Source organism: Diadema setosum, chromosome 11, assembly GCF_964275005.1.
Source record: "Diadema setosum chromosome 11, eeDiaSeto1, whole genome shotgun sequence".
In the NCBI taxonomy this organism is placed as follows: Eukaryota; Metazoa; Echinodermata; class Echinoidea; order Diadematoida; family Diadematidae; genus Diadema; species Diadema setosum.
This window is the reverse complement of record NC_092695.1, coordinates 28,817,655-28,826,952: the sequence shown is the minus strand read 5'-3', so window position 1 is coordinate 28,826,952 and position 9,298 is coordinate 28,817,655.

Here is a 9,298-nt window from a genome sequence, read left to right as displayed (position 1 = left end):
GTTGTTGTTGTTGTTGTTGTTGTTGTTGTTGTTGTTGTATCTCGATGTCAAGTGAAATATGAAAATAAACCTGCTGGAATTGTTCACTGTGTCTCGAGTGTAAGACTCGAGACACAGTGAAATGAAAAAACAAAGAGAAGTATTTTTTACTTATTTTTAGGGTACTAAATCCGAATCCGGATGCTGCAACATAAAATTATGCACCCTTGAAGGCTTTGAGATATTCAAGATGGACGCCAAAATGACGCTCAAAATGGCCGCAAAAATCGGGAAAAAAAAACCCAACAACCACAATCATGATAACAACTTACGAATTTGTCTACCTATCACTACACCATGACCACTACCTCTACTAGTCCCTACAAAACCACATGCCGACATCCAAGTACAGTTCTCCATGTTAATATCACTACACATTCTTATCTAATTTTACAAAAGCAAATTTGAGCAGAACACATAGATATTAATGGGTAAAACAATGGAGCCCATTCTGCAGAGCCAACCAGAAAGGTAAAAACATGCATACCTGTCACTACTTCAGTGGCGTATCTAGGGAAAACGGCGCCCGGGGCAAGCATGAAAATTGCGCCCCTAATTTCTCAAAAAAGTGTTCAACCCCAACCCCATCCCGGTAGGGACTTTAAACAAAGTCTACATGATGCTTTTTCAAGCACTTAAAAGGGATCTTTTGAGGGTGATTTAAATGTAATGAATTTTGATAGATTTTGGCGAGCGAGCGCAGCGAGCGAGCCGAAAATTTTTGTATTTCAGCTTACAAAACATGGAATTCTTGTCATTTTTTGCTTATTAAATCTCGCAATTATAGTGACGACCTTATAGATAACGATTTATACCAACAAACTGAGGACTTGAAGAAATACTCTAAATTAGTACGAGCCGTGAGCCGAAATTTGTATATTTCTGCGTCATCATTAACTTTTTTTCTTATCTTTTTTTATTTTTTTTTTGCGCCCCCTCCCTCGTATGTTCGAAACCGTTGGCGTCCTCTTTTGATCCAATCGGCGATCGCTTCAGAACGAATGAAATTGCAGTCGCTGCTCCGTGTAACATTTTTCCTGCTAAAAGTGATATAAAATGACATGAGTGAACACAATAGACATTATCATTTTGTCCGCGTCATCGTCACGTTTTGCTCTTATCTTCTTCTCTTTTTTTATACAAATTTTGGCGAGCGAGCGCAGCGAGCGAGCCGAAAATTTTTGTATTTCAGCATACAAATCATGAAACTCATGTCATTTTTTGCTTATTAAATCTTACAATTCTAATCAAGATATAGTGACGGTCTTATAGATAACGATTTATACCAACAAACGGAAGACTTGAAAAAATACTCTAAATCAGTACGAGCGAGTAAGCCGAAATTTGTATATTTCCGCGTCATCATTACGTTTTGTTATTATCTTGTTTGATTCGGGGTTTTTTGCGCACCCCCCCCCCCGTATGTTCGAAACCGTTGGCGCCTTCTTTTGATCCAATTGGCGATCGCTTCAGAACGAAAGAAATTGCAGCCGCTGCTCCGTGTAACATTTTACCTGCTAAATATAAAATGACATGTGTGAATACAATAGACACTGTCATTTTGTCATCATCACGTTTTGTTCTTACCTTCTTTTTTATATAAATTTTGGCGAGCTAGCGCAGCGAGCGAGCCGAAAATTTTTCAGCTCACAGAACATGGAATTTTTGTGTGAACACAATGAACATTGTCATTTTGTCCGCGTCATCATCATGTTTTGTTTTTATCTTGTTTGATTTGGTTTTCTGCCCCCCCCCCCCCACCCCCACCATTTTCCCTCCCCCCTTCCGGGCGAGGTTTTTTTTCCTTCTTCTTCTTCTTCTTTTCTTTTTTTTTTTCCCTTCTTCTTCTTTTCTTTTTTTTCTTCTTCTTCTTCGTTTTTTTTCCTTTTTTTTTCTTCTTTTTCTTCGTTTTTTTTTTCGTTTTTTTTGCGCCCCCAAGAAGTGGCGCCCGGGGCACGTGCCCCCCTTGCCCCCCCCCCAGATACGCCACTGCACTGCACTACTTACCGCCTCTTTCTCCATTATTCCTCGACTAAACCAATGCAGGCTGACAACAAAATATGAATAATATACATCCATGTTCATTATTATCATTACACATCCTAGTCCAACTGAGATGGTAAAACACGCCCAGAGTAATATTAATGCCAAAACCAGTTTTCAAAAAATTAATTGATAACTCTTGTCACGACTGCGCTGCTTCTACATCGTCAGTACCATAGCCTATACAGTTAAAAAATGCTTAAATAAATTCATATAAGTTGCATTCTACTAATTGTCTGTATTCTTTTATTAAAGAAATGTGATATTTTTAGGGAAAATGTTGTATTGGAGAGTTTCAGTTATGAGGGGGAATAAAAATAGTGTGTATAATATCTGTGTATGTTTGAATATACATCTCAGTATTCAAAGCATAATTTTCAGCATTAATAATATGTATTGGACCCCATGGAAGAACAGACTCAGGAAATGAATCTGAAATGTGCAATCTATTCATGTATGATTTATGTATTATGTGTATTCTTATGTGAAATGGACAGTGAATAAACAAAAAATTGGAGTGTTATATTATAGGAAAATGAAAATGATGTTTCAAAGCGGGTATTCAGGCATGAACAATACTCTCATGAGAATATGTGAGTTCACTATACAGTCTTTGTCAACAACGTAATGTGTATAGTGAGGTGTGCATTACATCTCCAGCTTAATTGAAGAGAGGTGCAATTTGAGCTTTGTGCATGAATAAGACGTTAACTCTTGTATTCTTACATTTTACGGGCTAAAAGCGTCGGTACTAAACCGTTGTATTACTGCGGCAAGTAATTAGTATAGAAACCCTGTTGGCTCATCTTTTCATCCACTCCAGTCTTTTGAACTTCATCCTCGACTGCTAATACTCTAAGAATACTTGGTGTCCAACGTTCCTTTTCAACGACGGGTATAAGGCCTGCCAACAATTAGTGTATTGGAACTGCCATTACTACTCACAACCTGTTGTGAACAGATTCAGTGGTACCGTACTCTGAGACTGTGGCTTCGAGAGGATTCTTTATTTTGTAGCTAAATCGTCGGCAGTGACTCCGGACAATAAAGGTTTGGTCTTCACATGCAAGTCTTCTTTACATCACCCTGTAAATGTAATTGTGCTGTTGTACACTGTCCTCTCTAGATGTTAGAGAAAGCGGCTGGTACGAAAAGACTAGGCTACTCGGGCTGTTGTACACTGGCCTCTCTCTAGATTTTAGAGAAAGAGGCTGGCAAGGAAAGACTAGTCTAATCGGGCTCATTCATGCAGAACATCAAGAGTCAATAAAAGAGATGCAACCCCCGGATGGTCGGGGGTTAGGGTTATAACCCATATATACATTGGTATGAATAACATTACATTGTATCAATATATAAATGAACAAACCTATACAGTTATTTGTGAACCCAACACATCGCTACATCCCCCATTTCATCTAACAGTCCACCCATCCTCATTAACAACACATGATTTTATAAAAAGAACACGTACATTGTGGGGAAAGTTGTCAATAGATAGATCCCCATTAAATACACACAAAAAAAAAATAGAATAAAGAATAGATGGTCGGGCGAGTTAATGAACCCAATATATATATTATATCGGGTTTATTAATTAATGAACCCAATTAACGAACCCAATATTATGAACCCGAATTAAAGAACCCAATATATATCTCTACAGCCCTCATTTCACCTAACAAGCCACCCATCCTCATTTACAACACATGAATTTATATAAGAATACGAATATTGTGGGGAAAATTATCAGTAGATAGATCTCCATTCAAAAGAAAGAAAGAAAGAAAGAAAGAAAGAAAGAAAGAAAGAAAGATGGTCGGGCGGAATATTCTCTCTGGGAGCTATCGCGAGCGGACGCCCGGCCCGACACAAACCCCACATCAGACCCACCCGAGGAGCAACACACACACGCGCCACAACACGCCACCACCCACCACCACCATTCCGAACAACACCCAAAGGACACAGATACCATGTAGAAGCGCCCATGCACCACCGCAACCCACCACCACCACCCACAATCCCGAACAAAACCAACAGGATAGCAAAGCTGAAGAAACGCGACACCCCTCATACATTTGCTGCACATTCCCCTCCAAAAATAAGATTCTTCTCTAACTCAATTCGTACGTAACTATACATTAGAAACACTTAGACATGTTCTACAGCAAATCCTAACTTTATCTAAAGTATTATCCCCCTACAAAAACACGATTCTTTTCCACCTCAATTCGTACATAACTAAACATCAAAAATATCTAGAGATATTAATGTTAGACTGCAGCACATTCTACTCCAACTCAGTTCATACGTTAGAAACATCTGTATAAAGACATTAATTTTGGACTGCAACACATCAACATTCGGCTCAATGGCTGGCTTTTACAGAAAGTAAGAATTAAGAAGTATATTCTCAGAGATAAACAAGTCGCAATAATTGACAAGGGAAGAGAGTATAAGGCTTTGACATCTTGATATCATGGTGATAAACAGAAGCACAGTATTTCTGATATAGAAATGCACAGCAAGATTAGGAGGGGAAAAAAAACAAGCTCTGTGAAGAGTGTGAGTCTTTTCCCTTTCATCTTAGAAACATTGTATCAAATGCTTTACAAATGTAATGTTTTATTATTATCATTATTATTATTATTATGTTTATCATTATTATTGTTTATCATTATTATTATTATTATTATCATCATTATCATTATTACCATTATTATCATTATGTTTATCATTATTATTATTATTATTATTACTATTATTATTACCATTATTATTGTTTATCATTATTATCATTATTAAGAGTTGTTGTGCCAATGTTTTTCTTTCTCTCTCCTTTCTGCACTGTCTTCTCTCTCTCTCTCTCTCTCTGTGCCCTCTCCCCCCCCCCCCCCCCATCTCGAAGGATCTTCAAAAACTGGAAAAAAACAACAACAACAAACGATTACTTTTCCATGAAACACCAACGAGGAATTTCAGCCCCAGTTTAGCTGGGGAAAATAAATCATAATGGCAGTTGAACAAGAGGGGGCGCTCAGAACTATGCATTGCTAACACATGTTGACTTGTGTTGATGCATGATACCCTCAACATCATTAATATGGCCAGATGTTATCTAAATAATATTTAGATAACATGTGAAAAAAGGAAAAAAAAAAGTTACATTCCTTTCTTCACACAATGTATTGAGATGTTGTATCATAAAAGCTTGTTTGTTTGTCTGTCTGTTTGTTTGCTTGTTTGCATACAGATGTTTCTGCAAATGAGGACATCACAGACACTAATTTCTTAAGATGTTGTTCTCCCGATTTGACATTCAGGCTATCGTAAATGCACTAATGCCTGTCCGTTTGTGATATTTTAGTGTACTGTTCAATTCCCGGCCCAACAATAATTCTCCAAGTTTGCAAAAATCATACCCTTGCAAAAATGACAACCTTGTGAAAATTTCATCCCCAAAAATAACAGCTTGTATAGTATATTCATGATTTTAAAAAAATGGGAATAATTTTAGTACAAACCAAGGCTGTGTGACAATGACAACATGAATCAACACTCATCGGCAAAACCAAGAATATTCCCTTCTAACATACCACTTTTATTCATGAAAGGATGATAGTACATGGCAATACGTTGGAAAGGTCATGGCATACAATGCACAACTGCAAAAAGAATAATAGTACTAACTTTTGTGAAAAAAACAAGCAGTAAACATCGATCAGCAAAATGATTGTACAAACATGTAATTAGTTGAAAAATGTTCATATCTACTGACAATTGACTCACTGGATTTTCCTTTTCCCCATTCCCCATCTCCCTAGTGTTTACATCTATCATTACTACTATGGTCTGAATAGGACTTTTTTATAACAGCAACGAGAAATACACATCAGCATACTTAGTGATGCACATGAACCTAGAACTTTGACTTTACCATGGATCCAAAATACAAAAGTTCATAGCAAATGAGCACCTTTTCAACTGTCAAATAATTTACTGCATGCAAAGGTGTTTTAGACACCCATGCGATACTGATTTTGCTGACAGATTCTGTTTTTGAAGTGAAAAAAAGAAGAAGAATTGAATAATGAACAAATTTGATAGTGCATATCTGACAAGAATGTCATGATAGCAAAATAAATGACAGTACATTGTTCAACATGGATCTGTTTTCATAATGAGCCAATATCATAATACAGCCACAAACCAGATTGTCTGTGCAAAACAGGCTTGCACACACTAGCATTAAATATTAGCAGTGCTTAGAACATCGCTAAAAAATGTGGAAGGCATTATAGCTTGGAATTTTTGACAGCATTGCATAGTACTGAAATTATTTTACTTTCGACTCGAGCCACAACACAATGTAGACTAGATCATCTAGACTCTCCACACAGGGGAACAATGTCAACAGCTGATTGGTGTTGTTGAGTTCAAATGAAATTAGATGTCTTGGCAAGCATTCAAAACAGAAAATCCTTTTGACATCTTATCAATACATTCATTTCAATCTCCAAACTTTTAACACTACTATAAATACTTTATAAAATAGAGTAATATGCTTAGTATAAAATTTCTAAGATCTATGAATTTCTTCCTCTTCCTCTTCCTCCTTCAACATCTTCTTTCACTGCACCTGCCTTGTTGCCCGCAGCACACCACAACAGGTTGAGAACCATTACCCTCTTTCTCAGTGGGTGCGAGATAGACCTGTTCACCGTACTGCACCCCCACTCTCTGGGGTGAAGTAAAGTACACACTCTAGACAAGATTGTCTTTTACATACATGTAGACCTCTCTTTTCAAATAACACAATGATTCCCTTCAAATAGTTTAATATAAGTTGTGCACTTGCTCATTACTTTTTTCTGCTTATAAATATATGCCAATATACTTCGTAGTTAATTGACTTTTTTTGTAATCTTATTTAATTTACAGAATTGTTATTAGAAATATAATTTGAATTGAACTAAATTGAAGCATGGCTAAGTTTTAGACCCACATCCCATAATCTACTAGCAGAGAGGAACTGAATCTAATCTCTTAGACTGAGGGGAGGGGATGATTTAATATCTACAGTGCAACACACTAGTTCCAGTGGTCTCTGTGAGCTTTGAATCAGAAACTTTTTCTGTCCAAAGGAGGCATGCCTTTGACAAAGCATTTTTTTTTCTGCACCTACAACCACACATTTCATATTGTCCCTTCAACCATTACCACTCGAACACACACACACACCCACCTACAAACACACACACAATGTAGCAAATTCCACAGCTCATGACACGTACAAAGTTACATTTAAATGATCCAAATTAAAGTCTAATCGGCACTTACACAGCAGTACAAAGAGTGCAAGAGTACGCGTCATTATGAGCATGTATATATAGAGAGTGTATAATCATCACAAACATTTGTACCACAACCAGTATTGCTGCGCCAAGTTTGTTATCAATGCAGTAACTGACGAAGCAAAAGCAAAAGATTTCAAATTAAATCACATTATACAATGTATATGACATTATTTTGGCAAAAACAGCTGTTTAAAAAAAATTATTATTATTATTATTTTTTGTCGAGATGACATGCAGTACATAGTACATGTATGTTAATGGCAAGACAGCAAGACACACCCTATTAACAATGGTCTCTCATTAATTACAATTCGGTATGTAACCATGTTCCTGCTGAGTGTTATGCATAAAATAAATAAGGCAAATGATTCAGCCATGTTTTACCACAATGATGTATGTATTGGGGAAGGGGTATACATTGCAACAATGCCACTTTAAAATCTCAGCCCTATCATTCAGCTCCTTGTACACATTTTTAACGATACTTGTCTAAAACAGGGATGAACATACATCCTCCTTCATGAGACAGAATATAGTTTTTCCACGATATGTCTTTACTGCCAGTACACTTGCACTGGGAAAGGTCTTATTAAATGTTACGTTTTCAATTTTTACAAACTGTTCTCACATGTACATCCTGTGTTGCATCCATTTAAACTTACAATTTTTTTTTTCTATTGCACAAACTTGCTAATATATCATATCTTATTCAAAACTAGATATTCATCATACTCAGGAAAAAAAAAATCATTTATTTCATTAAATGTTATCTCTGGCAGATGATGTGGTCTATATAAGATGTGTTTCACATTCACGAGCAAACATTAAGAGAGAAACATGTAGATAATGACAAATCAATATCCTTTTAATAACTTCAACTAAGACTCGAGTATTTGGAACCATTCCATTAATGTGTCATGTTATGTTTAAGTTATGTTGCGCTTGTTGCGCAATCATTCAGAGGAGGCAAAGTTCACTGCAACAACAAAAACAACAAAGAAGCACTGGAAACATCAAATATCCAGTGAAGTGGTTTTACAAATAAGAATTATAATATTTTTTATTTGTAGAACCACTTCACCTACTAAAGGAAGGAATGCTGAAGAGTAGCTGCTAGTATTAAATGTGATGGTCTATCTGAAGGAATTTTGATGGATTACTATTAGTTCAACACCTAATGAAAATACATCACAATAAAGCATGAAAACAAAAACATTATAATATATAACAATGAGTAATATTGTAGTTTTCTTCCCTACCACTGCAGTAGAGTTTGAATTTCATAATCATGTTCAAATTCTACAATTAGAAATTTCTCATACAACCCCTAACTTAGGTCGTAGCAAAATACAGAAGAGTGAGTATTCATATTGGATGGTTTATCATACACTGTTGCTGGAAAAGCAACGAGTGCTTGAAAGGAAGCAACAACATGACTAATGGCTGAAGTCCCTTCTGAAGGAGTAGGCAATGAGGGTAAAGTGATTTGTCTAAGAACACAACCACTGCTACTAGGGGACCTGAAATATGGACTGCAAGCCTTATAGTGCATGGCCTTAACATCCACTGGGCCACCAAAGCTCCAACAGAAGGTATTTCGAAAGAAAAAATGTGTCAGTTCCACCTCTGACGTTCATGCTGAAACACTGTTAACAGAACTTTAGAGCACACCCCACACTTTTTGGCAGGCATAATGTCTATTAACTTTACCAAAAAAAAGAAATCCAGGTAGATCAGTTCAATGCTTTTGAAGAGACTGTATAGTTTTGGTTGAAATGAGGCTTCAGGTTTCCAATTTTTGTGAGATAATGAGAAGCATCTTATGAAATATGAAAGAATATACAATTCTAAGAGGA